We start from the raw sequence: 16,764 nt of genomic DNA, 5'->3' as shown, positions 1-16,764 counted from the left end.
TACATGCGAGACACGGGCTGCAGTGGAGTAAGCACCTTCAAAACCAAGAAAGGGCTCAGGCCCCTCCTGCTCCCTCTTCTGCTGCTGCCTCGGCCTCTTTCTCCGCCTCTGGAGGAACGTTGGCACCTTCCGCCCAGCAAACAGAGGACACCACCTCCATCAACGCCACCAACGACACCACCTCCATCACCAAGCATCTCCACCATGTCACACGGAAGCGTTCAGCTCTCCATCTCACAAACCTTTGAGAGAAAGCGTAAATTCCCACCTAGCCACCCTCAATCCCTGGCCCTGAAGGCCAGCATTTCTAAACTACTGGCCTTTGAAATGCTGTAATTCAGGCTGGTGGAGACGGACAGCTTCAAACAGCTCATGTCGCTTGCTGTCCCAGTACGTCGTTCCCAGCCGCCACTACTTCTCCAGGAGAGCCGTGCCCTCCCTGCACAACCAAGTATCAGATAAAATCAAGTGTGCACTGCGCAACGCCATCTGTGGCAAGGTCCACCTAACCACAGATATGTGGACCAGTAAGCACGGCCAGGGACGCTATATCTCCCTAACTGCACACTGGGTAAATGTAGTGGCGGCTGTGCCCCAGGCGGAGAGCTGTTTGGCGCACGTCCTTCCGCCGCCAAGTATCGCAGGGCATCATTCTTTGCCTCCTGTTGCCTCCTCTTCCTACTCAGCTTCCTCCTCCTCTTCTACCACCTCCTCATCCGGTCAGCGACAGACCTTCACCACCAACTTCAGCACAGCTAGGGGTAAACGTCAGCAGGCCGTTCTGAAACTGATGTGTTTGGGGGACAGGCCCCACACCGCGCAGGACTTGTGGCAGGGTATAGAACAACAGACCGACGAGTGGTTGCTGCCAGTGAGCCTCAAGCCCGGCCTGGTGGTGTGCGATAATGGGCGAAATCTCGTTGCAGCTCTGGGACTAGCCGGTTTGACGCACAACCCTTGCCTGGCGCATGTGTTGAATTTGGTGGTGCAGAAATTCATTCACAACTACCCCGACATGTCAGAGCTGCTGCATAAAGTGCGGGCCGTCTGTGCGCGCTTCCGGCGTTCTCATCCTGCCGCCACTCGGCTGTCTGCTCTACAGTGTAACTTTGGCCTTCCCGCTCTCCGCCTTAAATGCGACGTGTCCACCAGGTGGAACTCCACCTTGCACATGCTGGAGAGACTGTGCGAGCAGCAGCAGGCCATAGTGGAGTTTCAGCTGCAGCACGCACGTGTGAGTCACACTGCGGAACAGCACCACTTCACCACCAATGACTGGGCCTCCATGCGAGACCTGTGTGCCCTGTTGCGCTGTTTCGAGTACTCCACCAACATGGCCAGTGGCGATGACGCCGTTATCAGCGTTACAATACAGGATGAGGAGGAGGAAGAGGGGTCATCTCTAACACTTTCAGGCCAGTCTTTTAGAAGTGGCTCAGAAAGAGGATTTTTGCAACAGCAGAGGCCAGGTACAAATTTGGCCAGCCAGGGCCCAGCCAGGAGGAGGATGGGGACTAAGCCTGTTCACAGCTGGGTGGCATCCAACGCAGCTCAGGCCCATCACTGGTGCGTGGCTGGGGGGATACGGAGGACGCAGACGATACGCCTCCCACAGAGGACAGCTTGTCCTTACCTCTGGGCAGCCTGGCACACATGAGCGACTACATGCTTCAGTACCTGCGCAACAACAGCAGAGTTGCCCACATTTTAACGTGTGCGGACTACTGGGTGGCCACCCTGCTGGATCCCCGTTACAAAGACAATGTGCCGTCCTTAATTCCCTCACTGGAGGGTGATCGGAAGATGCGCGACTACAGGCGAACGCTGGTAGACGCGCTCCTGAGAGCATTCCCGACTGACGCCGGGGGACAAGTGGAAGCACAAGGCAAAGGCAGGGGAGGAGGAAGAGGTCGCCAACGCAGCTGTGTCAGCGCCAGCACCTCAGAAGGCAGGGTTAGCATGGCCGACATGTGGAAAATCTTTGTCACCTCGCCGCAACAACCGGCCCCAACTGCTGATATGGAGCGTGTTAGCAGGAGGCAGCATTTGAACAACATGGTGGAACAGTACCTGTGCACACGACTACACGTACTGACTGATGGTTCTGCCCCATTCAACTTCTGGGTCTCCAAATTGTCCACATGGCCAGAGCTTGCCCTGTATGCCTTGGAGGTGCTGGCCTGCCCTGCATCCAGTGTACTCTCTGAACGTGTATTTAGCACGGCAGGAGGCGTCATTACAGACAGATGCAGCCGCCTGTCCACAGCCAACGTGGACAAGATCACTTTCATTAAAATGAACCAGGCTTGGATCCCACAAGACTTGTCTGTACCTTGTGCAGAATAGACAGTTCTAACAGCCTCAACCATCCATCCTTGTACTCAAGTGCACTTATTCCTTTTATGTTTTATATGTCCCAATATTTTGGGGGATACCCCTATGTATAAATGCAAAATAACAGACAACTGTGTTGGCTACCTATTCCTCCTTCGCCGCCGCTTCTACCTAGACCACCACGTGAGCCTACACGGCAACATCCACCCATTCACCGCCTCCTCAACCTCTTCCTCCTACATCATTCCTAATTTTTATTTAAGGTCTTTTATGTTTTTTTAATTCATTTCCCTATCCACATTTGTTTGCAGAGCATTTGCCATGCTCTTAAGCACATTTTGCTGCCTTTTGCAGCCCTCTAACTCTTTCCAGGGCTATTTTAGAGGCATTTTAGTGGACATCAGTAAAAACATTGAAACGTGAACGAGGCGTAAGGCCCTGCACCTGTCACTGGCCTTTAATATATGTTCACCACTAGGTGGTATCATTTTATGGCTCATCTTTCAGTACATGATCCTGCACTGCACTCTTGAGTATGATACGCTGATAAATTGCTGTCCTCTTTTAGTCTTTGAGCAGAACGCTCTTCTTTTACCTTTGCAATGAGTCTGAAATGCATTGTTGTTCCCCGATGTCCTCTTCATGTAATCACTTATGTTCTTTTTCTTGTGATTTTCTGTGGAAATCATTCTAGTCCCTTCATTGGTGGCGCAGTGGCCACAGCCCCTCCCCTCCTCTTCCCCTCTGCATTCTCATTGGTGGCAGCGGCACAGGGGGGGAGGAGGGGACTGCTTTCTTCTTCCTTCTCCCCTGTGCTGCTAATATTTAGAAACCTGCGACATCCCTGGTGAGCCGCATATGTAGAGGAGAGCGCGCTCCTCTGAGAGCCGCAAGTGAAGGTGCAAGGAGCCGCGGGTTGGCCACCCCTGCCCTAGAGCATCAATTGCACATATTAAAATATAATTTTTCTCAGTAATGCAGGAACATATAAACAATGGACCAATGCAGATGCCTTTAGCTGCTAAGCGCACATGCGACAGGTCAGCCAGTTTCATAGGTACAAATTTGCTGACAGATGCCCTTTAACTGAGGCTTATAGAGTCATAGATGTAACTCTTGGGGTTTTTGCAATTTCTCTGAGCACTGGATTGTCTAACCTTATTGCGAATGTGCTGGGATGTCCACTCCTGGGAAGATTGTCAACTGTCTTAAATGTTTGCCATAATCTTGATCACTGTAGAATGATGGACTTCAAATTGTTTGGAAATGGCCTTGTAACTCTTCCCAGATTGATGGGCATCAACAATTGTTCTCTAAGATTATTGCTAATGTCTTTCCTCCTTGGCATAGTGTTAGCACACACCTGAAAGCTCTAGACCAGCAAACTGCCAAAACACCTGCTTTTATAAAGGTGGTAGTATCTAGCTGCTACTTGCCTCTTAATTCCTATGGAGGCAGTAAGGCTACGGCTACACGGTGACATGTGTCGGGTGATACCAAGTCGCATCACAAAAAAGGGTACAGCTACATGGTAACATGTGTAGCTGAAAAGTCGCACAATGTTTTTTGTAATGATAGTTAATGGTGTCGCATTGCAACATGCTGTCACTCCGACGCAACAGTTGCAAAGAAACCATCCAAGTTGGATTTTTGTGTGACTGTCGCATCGCAGTTCAACACTATTGACTATCATTACAAAAAATGATATGCAACTTTTCAGAAACACATGTCGCCATGTAGACGTAGCCTAAGGGTGTATTAAATGTTTTACACACAGCTTCTGCATTTTGGCTTAGTCTTCGTTGCCATCTCCGGCCGGCTGTTCCGGCAGGGAGATGTCTGGATCCAGCACTGCTGGACGCTACCTGACACTCGCCGGCGCACAGCAGTTTTCGTCCTGCCGATTCTCTGCATATTTGCCGGGTTGCGGTCAGATGTCCACTGGTCCCCATTATAGAGAATGGTGCCGGACGGCGATATGATAGATATGAGCTATGCCAGATCTCAAAGTGCTAGGATGAAACTAGACTTATACCTTCTAAGAACCAGATTATTTTTTATGCCCTGATATGTACTGTAAAACCATAGAATTCAAAGAGGGTGTTCTTTGTTTTTCTCATGATGCTGTCTATACAATAGACATTACTTTGCCAAGCTGGTAATAGACGTGTACCCTGCTCACCTAGCATTACACAATAAGTGGAGCCTGGCATATGCATTCAGTCTTAATTCACATTAGCAAGTTGTTCAATGGAACTTAATCATGACTAGCTATAATTAGATGAATCAATTTGGAGGAGCTTTCAGTACTTAGATATTAATGGCCTATCCTCAGAATAGCTCATCAATATCAGTTTGGTGAGGGTCCAACAGTTGGCACCCTCCCCATGCATTCGCCGGACCGGAAACTATACAGTGGATGAAACTGGACGCACAAGGTTCTGTCCACTGCCAGGCTACTGCAGCTCAAGTGAATGGGAGCTGGTGTGCAGTGGGCTTGTGCTGGAATCTACACGGTGGACGGAACCTTTCATCCACTGTATGGTATCAGGCTGCTGCCCAAAGCACCCGATTGGTAGGGGTGAAGGGTATCAGGCTACCACTGTTCTGATATTAATTTCCTACCCTAAGGATAGGTATCAATATCTAAGTACTGGAAAATCCCTTTAATGAACCTTGCCGTGAAATAAGCTGGGCTAGCTTAGTTTTTCAATGTAAATGTTTTTGTTGAAATATATACTATTTAACAAATAAACAGGTCCCATAAGCATACTGTCCTATACATGGATGGTGGTGAACTCACATTAAGCTGTAACACACCTCTCTGCTGTATGAAATCACATTGGTAGTGGCTGCTGCTGGGCTGGCATAGGCTATTTTCATAAGGCCTGTCACACTCTAGCAGTGGTGACCTGGACAGCTGGAGCAGGACAGGCTGCAGTAGCTCTGCAATCTGCTTGTCCTGTCTGAATCTCCTTCAGGGCTGGGTCTGGTGAGGGGTGGGGCTGAGCACAAGCTCCCCTTTCTGCTCTGATATGGAGACATCGGTGATTGGCTGCTGGCCGGTCCCCCTGCACTTCAGCCGGGGGTACAACGGAGCTGCTCCTATAAGTTTAATGTGCCCCTGGCTGATGTATTTTGAGCCGCACTGCAGCCCCGCACTGGTGGCTCATTATAACCATGAAAAGAAGCTGCCAGTGCAGTGAAAAATACAGCCATCACAGCAATGTGCTTGTAGTCCGGGCCCCAAATCAACATACCTAGCAATGCCCCTGAATGCAGGTATTTTTTTTTACACCCAGTTAAATTCCATTGACTGCAACCTCTTCTGTTTTTCATCATCAAAATGGGGCCTAATGACAAACACAGCTCTACTTCATCTGGATATACAAGAATTTTATTTAAGCAGACATTGTTTTTTTACCTCCAAGGATTAGGGTTGTCTGTGACTAAAGCGCACCTGTCAGATTGAAAATTCAGGTCAATCTGCAGGCATCGTGGTATAAAGCGTGAGGAGCAGAGCAAATTGATTATATCAGTATACCGAATAATTTATTCATTTGAATCTCTGCTCATACTATTTAATGATTGACCGCTATCTCTGTATGCACATTTATACAGGAAGGCCGTCAAGCACTGAGTAGGACCGCCCACTGGACTCCTTAGACCAGAAAGAGCAGAGATTTAGATCAATAAACTGTAAGTTTTACCGAATCTTTTCCCACAAACCTATACTGTATATTAATCTGCTCAGCTCCTCCTGCTCTATAACCTGCAGACTGCACTGCTTTCTCACCATGCTGGGGTTTCTTTAATTGAATGATGAGGAAACCACATTTTTGCTGGCATGTTCTAGAAATGACATCCGTAGATAAAGTAAATTGCATTTCCCATCCATTTATACAAAGACTTGTGTGCTGGATGTTCATGTAGTTGCTATAATTGATTGCTCCAGTAATTACTCTCAGTCATACATTGCTGTTTTTTGCACTCTTATTGAAGTGATATAATAAATCTTATTTAACGCACTTTGACAGCTGTATTCTCGCTGGAGTTTTATTTTTATTTTTTTTATTACAGAATGGTTTTATGGCTGCTGAGAACAAGCTCGGAAGCACAAATTTAATAGGTTTTCATACAAGCTTGAAAAAGGGGACATCATTTTCGGTGTTACACTACATTTTTATATCTGTTTTATAAAGTGCACTGCACGCTCTTCTTATCTTTAGGGTACATCACAAGAGACGTAAAATACTGTTGGAGAGTCAGGTGAAGATTTTGCTGCACATTTATTGGAAAAACACAGCAAAGTCCACAACAAAATATTCATGAATTTCTTGTGTTTTTGCCACAGAAATGGCTGTGGATCTCATCCTCATTGCAGAGGGTAAAATCCATGGTGGAGATCCAGAGCATAAATTGGCATTCTGCAGATTTAAAATCCCGGGTCATTATACCCTGCAGATTTCATACGCAGCATGTGAATTTGGCTTTTTTAAAGTTTCACCCACTTTGCCGATAGTGTAAAATACTTTGGATTGGCAACACGATATCTGCAGTGTTTAAAGGAGCTGTCTGGTTCCAAGAGGAACCTGAACAACACACGTGATACGCCTTTTTCCTTTTGCATGAAACTACTACTACTCCTATTTTTGCCATTATCACCACTCCTCTCCTTGCACTGTGTGCAGTTGTACGGCTGTTTCTACTTGTTAATCAGCTTATGAATGTTGTTCTGTCCTCTCACTTTTTGTCTGAGCTTAGGTTCCTAGTCTACTAGTTTAACCAGTGAAGGCATGCCATTCTGACTGCTAGTGTACCGAACTGCTACCTGACAGCAGTCTACCATACTGACTCTTTGCCTTCTGCCCTGACCTCATGAATTTGCATGAACTCTGCCTGCCACAACCTCTGCCTGTATACTGACTACGAGTATCGACTGACCTCTCGCTATGCACCAATGTCTCTGACCCCATGGGTCAGCTTCCAACTACACTAGGTCTACTCCAAGAGGTAGTGGCCTGGTCCCCTGCAGTGAAGGCCAGGTGTTAAAGGGTGAAAACTAGGGATTGCCAGTATAAGGCACTTAGGACAAGCCCAAAGTCAAACTAGTTAGTTCAGACAGTGGGTCCACTCCCACTGTCCGTTAAAAACACATGTTTAGAGATGCACCGAAGAGGACAGTGATTGGCTGCAGTGGTCAGGTGTTGTCAAGGTGACATCACTGATGCAGCAGGACAAACGGAGCCTGGCCAGGAGAACCAGAGCAGCAGCGTGGGATCAGGTAGCTAACAATCTATTCTTTATTACAGGTGTATTGCATGTGATGTCCAGTTTCCCCCTGAAACTAGACTACACCTTTAAGCTACCGTACGTGTGAACCCATCCTTCTTCTTAAGTTTCTAACTTTGAGGGAGAGTAACCCCTTCTGACATTTTGTGTAATAGGGAGAGAGTTTCTTTTGTTAGCTGTTTTCTCAATTAAGCCCCTATAGCAAGTAATTCACCCCTGATCACTGCTTTATGGGTTCCCAAATTAAAGGGAAGGATGATTGTGGGTTAGAGAATAGATTTAATTTATGAGAAAGAGCTTTGATATGGAGGAGTCAGCAATTAAGGTTTTATTCAATTTCAACGAATATTCTCCCTTAGACTATAGACATTGGTATTAGAGATAAGTGAATTTCTCAAAAATTCGATTTGGTCGGTTCGTCGAATAGGGATTCCGCTGTGGTAGTGAAACAGTACTGTCAGGCAGTATGACATGCAGATGACAGGCGTCACTCTTAGAATCACTGCACACTTCACTTATTTGGTCAGTTACAGGGCCAAAACTGACCAAATAATTCAAGTGTGAACTCAGCCTTACAGGTCAATGTTAGCGTCAGGTATGAAGAACCGTGCAGCGGCCCAAGACCCTACTATAGTGTGAAAGATTGCACTCCTTTTAAATTGTCGTCAGCTTATTCCACATAGATTTCTATAGAGCCTGTTCTGATAAATGCTGATACAAGTTTAGCCCACGCCCCCACCCCCGACAGAGTGGAGAGGGTGTTAGCAGTAAGTTTGTGTTGACATCACGGATTATTTTTTACTACCTCTGATCCGTCAGAACAACCCCCCCCCCCCCCCCTCCCCCAAAAAGCAGATCCTGTCTGTTGAGCATCCGCCTTCACTCGATCAGCATTGGTCAGAAATTCATCAGTATTCCTAAGGCCAAAAAAAAAAACAGGAGTGGATCCAAAACAGAGATGACACGTGAATGTAATATTTGCATGTCTTCTGTGTTTTGTACCCACTCGTGCTTTTGGCTACCAAATCATAAGCATATCCTGATGCAAAATAGGAACCATGTGATACAGGCCTTACGGCTGCTCCAAACACAGGATCCGATCAGAGGAAGGGTAAAATAAATGCTGATGTCAACAAGGCCAAAAAGGGAAAATGGCGGCCCCGTCATAGAGTAGGAACAGCATGAGAAGTCCACAGAGTGGCCCAGTGACAGAGTGGGGAGGAGGCAGCAGCATGAGGAGACCACAGAGTGGTGAGGTGGCATCAGCATGAGGAGACCACAGAGTGGCCCAGTGACAGAGTAGTGAGGTGGCAGCAGCATGAGGAGACCACAGAGTGGCCCAGTGACAGAGTGGGGAGGTGGGAGGCACAAGCCTAGCCAGTGCCAGCACAAGATGTTGGGTGGCAGTAGGATCACCTAGCAGCAGGTGTGTGGCATTAGGATGGTGGCAGCATCAGAATAGTAGCTGAAGAAGGTAGCCAGAAGAAACAGGTCTCTTTTGCCAAAGTTTGGGTGTAGCACCATGGATAATCTAGTCTGATGCATCAGGCACTGGTGCGTGGAAATCCTAGCTGATCCACGACTGATTCATTGTCACAAAGGTAAGTTTCTCCACATTTTGGGTGTAAAGGAGCGTTCTCTTTGGGGTAACTATGGCCCCTGCCACACTAAACACCCGCTCTGATGCCATACTACTGGCTGGGCAGGAAAGCTTGTCCATGGCAAACTCGGCCAGTTGCGGCCATAAATCAAGTTTGGCTGCCCAGTAGTCCAGGGGATCTTTGATGTGGGGTGGCAGGGTGCAGTCCAAGTAGGCCACCACCTGCTGGATCAGGTTCTGCACCATGTCTAGCTGCTGCTGCTGGTGAGTAGTTTCTTTACTAGGCGGATGAAGAAAACTGATCATCAGAGACTCTAGACTTAAGTTGCTGCTGATGGAGCTGATACTGCTCCTGACCCCCCGAGCAGCCATGGCAGTGGAAGGTCAGATATTCGTTAGGAGGTGCGATGGCGCACGTAGGCAGCGGCCAACCGACTACATAGGATGTCTCGATATTAGTTCAGTTTGTCCTCCCTCTCACTGGGTGGAAAAAAGGCCCCCATTTTGGTTTGGTAGCGAGGGTCTAACATGTAGAAGTCATCCCTCTGTCGAATGGTGAAAATTCGACTGTCACTATGCAACTGAGCATGCATCGTGCCATTTGTGAAAGTGACTCGGAGGGACTTCCTGCCTTCATCTCTACTGCATACTGCCACAGTGTGTCTGGGTCATCTGCCTGATCTTCCTCATCGCCCTGTAGCTCCTCCAGCTGCTCCTGCTCCTCCTCTCCTATCACCTGTGCAGAAAAACCACCCATTTCTCTACACATTGCTTGTGCGTGAATGTTCTCCTTCTCCAGTTCAGCCACCACAGGGTTCATGTTGCCATGAGTTGTAGGCGCCACGTCTCCTGTACCCTGGCCAGCCAGATTTAGCAGCATCTGTTCCAGGACGTGAATCAGTGGAATGATGTTGTTCATCCCGTACTTCTGGTGACTGACAAATAAAGTGGCCTCCTCAAATGGCAAGAGCAAACGGCAGGTGTCACGTATGAGCTGTCACTGACTAACATCAAAGTTACACAGGGGAGTACCTCTGTCCACCTATATCATTAAGAAATCGTTTATGGCCTTTCTCTGTTCATAAACTAAAAAACAAAAAGGGAGGGAGGGGTCAGGACATCCCAATGCGTAGGTGCACGTTGCTGTGGCTGCAAATATATATCTGAAATACACATAGTGCAACAGCACTCTACAAACCAAATAGAGTACAAAAGTATATTATATTGCAAATGCTATGCAATGCTAATAATTTAGAGATGCTTATTTGCTTAGCAAATATATTTTGTACAAAATCATTTGACCCCGTCTTCCGCACGCCAAGGCGATCTCTATAAGACGGGTTCTAACACTAAAGCTCACCTGTTGGGTGCCATGACAGCGACCATGAAATTCAGGAAGTGCAGGTCCCACATGCATGCTGGGCCCCTTTTGGTTTATATCTGTGTGGTGCCAAAATGGCCTTCATGGCCTTTCTCTGTTCATATAATCGTTCCAACATATGGAGGGTGGAGTTCCAATAAGTGGAAACGTTGCATATCAGTTGATGTTGGGGAAAGCCATTCTGCCTTTGCAGCTCAAGGAGGGTGAGCTTTGCAGTGTAAGAGTGGCTGAAGTGCATGCAAAGTTTCCTGGCCATTTTTAGAATGTCTTGCAGATGGGTGGAAGACTTTATGCTTTACAATCAGATTAAACACGTGCTCCATGTAGGGCGCATGGCTCAGCCCTCCTTGATGCAGCACCGATACCATATTCTTACCGTTATCGTTGACCATGGTTCGGATTTTGAGTTGTCGCGGAGATAGCCAGGATTTAATTTCTTGATGGAGGACACAGAGCAGTTCCTCCCTTGTGTGACTCCTTTTGCCCAGGCAAACTAGGTGCAGAACAGCATGACACTGCCGTGCCCTGCACATGTGGTATACTGGAGGAGCACTGTAAATTATTCCTGCAGTGGAGGATGAGGAGGCAGAGGCAGACATTAGCACAGGACTCACAGCTTGAGAATGTGGAGGCGGCATTGGCGTCCCCTGGCCAAGTTGCTGGTGTGGCTGGGCAGGAACCACATTTACCTAGTGGGCTGTAAAGGACATATATTGTCCTTGACCGTAGTTACAACGCCACACGTTGGCGCTGCCGTGTACTTTAGCGGACATTGACAGGCTCAAGGACTGGCCCACTTTCTGTTCAACATACGTGTACAGGGCTGGTACTGCCTTTTTCGCAAAGAAATTACGGCCTGGGATTCTCCACCTTGGCTTGGCACAAGCCATCAGTTCTCAGAAAAGTGCAGAGACCACCACTTGGAAAGGGAGGGACAGCAGTACCAGCAACTTGGCCAGGAGCATGTTCAGCTTCTGCGCTGTTGGATGAGTGCACGCGCACTGCTGTCTTTTTGCAATCACTTTGGTGATCTATTGCTGACTAAATGACTCACGGGGAGTAGGAGGAGCTGGAGCATCAGGACCAGTAGATGATGGGAAGGAAAGACAGCTCCCTTCGGCTGAGGTGGTGGAGCCTTGACTGTAGGAAAAGGGGTGCAGGCCACTGCGTGATGCAGTGGTTGCTGCGGCAGGCTGGACCATTACATCAGAGCCACGGTTCTCCCAGCCAACTGTATGTTACGGTATAGTAGGAGTAGCAGCACATAGGGGTATACTGGCCTTATATGTGGTGGTGCACGCGGTGTTAGACGCCAGTCCGTAGCGTCCCTCCAAGCAGGCATCCATAAATCAACGAAACCGCAGCACTCTCTTGTCGCTTTTTGTATCCTTTATTCCATCAAATTCATGCGACGTTTCGACCAGAAGCGGTCTTTTTCAACTGCTTAAAAAAGACCGCTCTGGTCGAAACGTCGCATGAATTTGATGGAATAAAGGATACAAAAAAAGACGAGAGAGTGCTGCGGTTCTCGTTGATTTATGGATGCCAGCCAACTGTATGTTGACACTGCATGTGATGACTCAGGGCCGTGGTGCCAACATTGGCACCCTGGCCACGCTTCACCTTCTGCCTACAGATTCGGCAAATGGCCATGTTCACCTCCTCCGGCAGCTTGATGGAAAATTGCCACACCGCCGAGTATGGCATTTTCCCTCCAACACTCCGTGCTGACTGCTTCCATGAAGCCCTGCACCGCTACTTTCTGGGCAGTTAGACTCCTGCGAAGCAGGCAGTCCACCGCGGGCACAATTGGCTCCTGACCTTGCACTTCTGCCACTCTGCTGACTCACGGCCACGCTACCACTCTGCTGGCTCAGCAACTGCTCATGCACCCTCTTCTCCTGATGATGATAAAGCCCCTTCTTCACCCAACTACCAAGTGCGATGGGCTACATCATCATCCGCTACTGTCTGCACGTCACTGATGTTCCCCTCAACGGTCTCAGGGCCAGGAGCCTGACCGCTCGCAACACAAGCTCCCATGCGACTCTCATCACTACTTGCCCGCCTACCAGAGGAAGCGGCGGATCTCTCCTCCAGATCTTGGCTGGGCAGTAACTGCTGACTGTCCTCTAGAAGCTCATCCTTGCTTAAAAGTGGAGCTGAGCCTACGGCATATAATACTTCTCAAACTGAGGGAACTGAAAATTACAGAGGAAGTTTCAGGACAGGTGGGGGCACAGTGTCAGAGGAACCCACCGTCTCTTGGCTTGGGGAGTCTGATGTCACTTGCAACAAAGTAGAAGACCGAATCAACTATTCAAGCACCACTGGGCTGCTGGTCAAGATACGACCGCTAGATGACACTAGGAGCTCAGCGCTGTTCTGCTGCCCCCCCCCCCTCCCCTACTTCCTCCTGCACCAGAAACATTTTGGCCACTGCCCGTTCCCTTTGAAGGGCCTGTCACTTGTCTGTCTGGCATACTGTAAAATAAAATAATTTAATTAAAAGTAAACACCCCAGAAATGGCTGTATCACAAGGTAAGTTCTCCGCAGAACAGCTAATAAGACGTACTTGTATTTCCTATAAACACACCCCAAAAAAGGCTGTGTCACAATGTAAATTCACCACAGAACGGCTAATAAGACGTACTTGTATTTCCTATAAATAAACCCCCAAAATGGCTGTATAACAATGTAAATTCACCACAGAACAGCTAAGACGTACTTATATTTCCTATAAATAAAACCCAAAAAAGGCTGTCACAATGTAAATTCACCGCAGAACGGCTAATAAGACGTACTTATATTTCCTATTAATACACCCCAAAAATGGCTGCATCACAATGTTCTTTCACTGCAGAACGGCTAATAAGATGTACTATACTTGTATTTCCTATTAATACACCCCAAAACTGGCTGTATCACTGCAGAACGGCGAATAAGACGTACTTCTATTTCCTATAAATTGGCCCCAAAAAAAGGCTATCACAATGTAAATTCGCCGCAGAACTGCTAATAAGAAGTACTTAGATTTCCTATAAATTAACCCCAAAAATGGCTGTATAACAATGTAAGTTCCCTGCAGAACGGCTAATAAGAAGTACTTGTATATCCTATAAATACAGCCCAAAAATGGCTGTATCTCAATGTAAATTCACCGCAGAACGGCTAAGAAGATGTACTTATATTTTCTATAAATACACCTCAAAAATGGCTGTATGACAATGTAAATTCACCGCAGAATGGCTAAGACGTACTTATATTTCCTATAAATACACCCCCAAAAAGGCTGTGTCACAATGTAAATGCACCGCAGAACGGCTAATAAGACGTACTTCTATTTCCTATTAATACACCCCAAAAATGGCTGCATCACAATGTTCTTTCACTGCAGAACGGCTAATAAGATGTACTATACTTGTATTTCCTATTAATACACCCCAAAACTGGCTGTATCACATAGCACTTTCACCCCAATAACAAGCAAGGTTTGCTGGAATTACTGAGCTATCATATAGTGCAATTTGGATCCCCAAATTAGTGCATCAAGGTATTATAGTAATCGCTCATTACCCAGGCTTTACACTCCCCTATTGGTCTCTGCTCTCTCCCTATAGTGTGGATAATGCCTCCCTATCCTTTCCCTACACTTTGAATGATCTTTCCCTGAACTTCTAAATCTTTTTTTTATTTTTATTTTTTGATGAATAAAGTCTTTCCTAACACTGTCCCTAGCACCTGTCACGTCTCTCCCTGCACTAAGTACACTGGCAGAATCCAAGATGGCTGAGGCTATTTATAGGACTGTGACATCACAGGGGCTGGTTGGCTGCTGATTGGCTGCATGCATGGCATTGTGGGTGTCCCTCATTCCCAGAGTTCTTAGCTCCATGTTCTAATATGTGCAGTAGCCATTTTAGGAAAAAACACGATTCGTTACCACTAAGCGTGAGGAAATTCGACTTCGGTGCAAATCAAATTTTTCCTGAAATTCGGATCTAATTCCACTTTCTCAACTTCGATTCACTCATCTGTAGATTTTCAGCAATCCAAAAAATGGAAGCTCTCCAAGGTTCTAGTTATCTAATGCTTTTATAGATAACACAGATTTGCCAGAGAAGAAGTCTAATAAGGGATTAAATGTCACATTTATATTGCCTTCTACTATCAGAACCCCAGAGGTGAACAACTTAGGGTCTGGAAGGTGGATGAAAAACAGGTAGATTGACCATGATTTGAAGCAAAATTACTTCTGTATCAGCAATAGTGCCTTTAAGGAAAATATATCTTCAGTGTCAGTAAAAATATCCAGCTGGGTAAAGGAAACGTCTTTATAAAGTAGGATTACAACTATGAAACCATTTATCAAAGCTCTGTAGTAAGGGTGGTGTAGTCGGGGAAAAACATCCACACAAAACAATGTCATTATTATGGTATCTCTAGAAAATCATAAATGTAACATCTTTGAAGAAAATAGAAAATAATCCAAATAAAATTATATGAACCAGTAGTCATTCAGGTTTAGTGGAGAGGTGTGGGGAAACACTACATTGCAACTTAGAGAAAGTCGGAGAATGAGCACAGCAGGGCCTGCAGCCTATTAACAATGTGCAATGAGCAGAGCAACAACATAATTAGAATGAGAAGATGATAAATGGAAAAGGGTCCACAATGGACCTAGCATTGCAGAACTCAATAATATACCAGTTGTCTGGCTTCAGAAGAGGTCGTAGGAGAAGGTCACCCTCAACAGGCATCCAAGACGGCACATCCACTGGAGGGATCTGAAGGCAGTCCTAGACCTGCTGAAAGCCTCCTGGGGTGCAGATGGTGATTTGCTTGCCCTCTTTCATAAAAACAGAAAGAGCCAGTGACAGATCAATTTCTCCCTCTCCCTCACACATTAAATAAAAATTAAACAATATACATATGAGGTATTAATACGACCTAAGGAATTTTACAAAAAATTTGTTCTGTCCGCATCCCAATATCTGTTCCGTAGCCCCGCAAAAAAAAAAAAATAGAACATGTCCTATTCCTTGTCCGTTTTTCGGACTAGAATTGACATTGTTACAATAGGTCCACAAAAAAAGGATGCAACACGAACGCCTTGAGTATTTTTGGAGGATCCGCACTCTGCGGACTGCAATCTACATATGGTCGTGTGAATGCACCCTCATGGAGTGAAAAATACGGTGTGTATATATATATATATATATATATATATATATATATATACCAAAAAATAATAACATTTCTCCCACATAAAACAAGGCCTCAGCCAGCCACATACATAAAAAAATTTAAATGCTATAGGTGCTGAGATGCAGAGAGGCAAAAACAAAAAAAATATATAAAAATGTTTCTGGTCACTAAGGGGTTAAATGCCCCATAAAAATAAGTCAACCAAGAGGTTTCCTAAGAAAAAGTTTCCAAAATGATATGCTAAATCAGTCACACAGCATGCTCCACAGCAATACATTTGGCTCATCTTCTGCCTGTCTGGTCTAGTTTGAAGCTGTCTAAATCTGAAACAGTAATCACAAATTTCCCCTCATTTCCATAATTACATCTAAGCAATTATTTTAATTAGGAGTTCATGCTTCTAGGAGAGACTAAAGTTCCTAATGGAGCCACTGTATGGTCATACACAGAGTTCCTAGGGGTCACCATCACCATCACTTATAGAAGTATTGTCCTCTAGTGAGGCAACCACCACATTACTAGGCATTCAAATTCTACCAAATGAAGGTAAAAGTTCACATCTGCGTTGTGACTTCTATTCATGGCCCTGCATTGCACCATGTAAAAGTATCTTACCCTCCATGTTAGCTCTAGGCCTGTACTGTGTGGGGATTGTCTTTTGTTCTTTTTAATGGTCCAGTATCTTTTAAACAATGAGGGACAAATGTCAATCATCACAGAACTCATACTCGAATCATGGCATGGAGGAGAGCACAAACACTCAATACCAAGCTTTCCATTGTGACAGGGGACTGTTATCAGAGTCTACAACCTGTCCAGTTATAGACAGTGAAAAATTAAGTCATTAGGCATCTGCCCTTGATGACCCTGTAACTCGTATGCCAGATGCAATTTACTTGGGCATTACTGACAAAGCCCTGATTTTTTTATAGGCAGTCCATGAAAATA

The sequence above is a fragment of the Bufo bufo genome, chromosome 1 (assembly GCF_905171765.1).
Source record: "Bufo bufo chromosome 1, aBufBuf1.1, whole genome shotgun sequence".
Lineage (NCBI taxonomy): Eukaryota > Metazoa > Chordata > Amphibia > Anura > Bufonidae > Bufo > Bufo bufo.
This window is presented reverse-complemented; position numbering follows the sequence as displayed.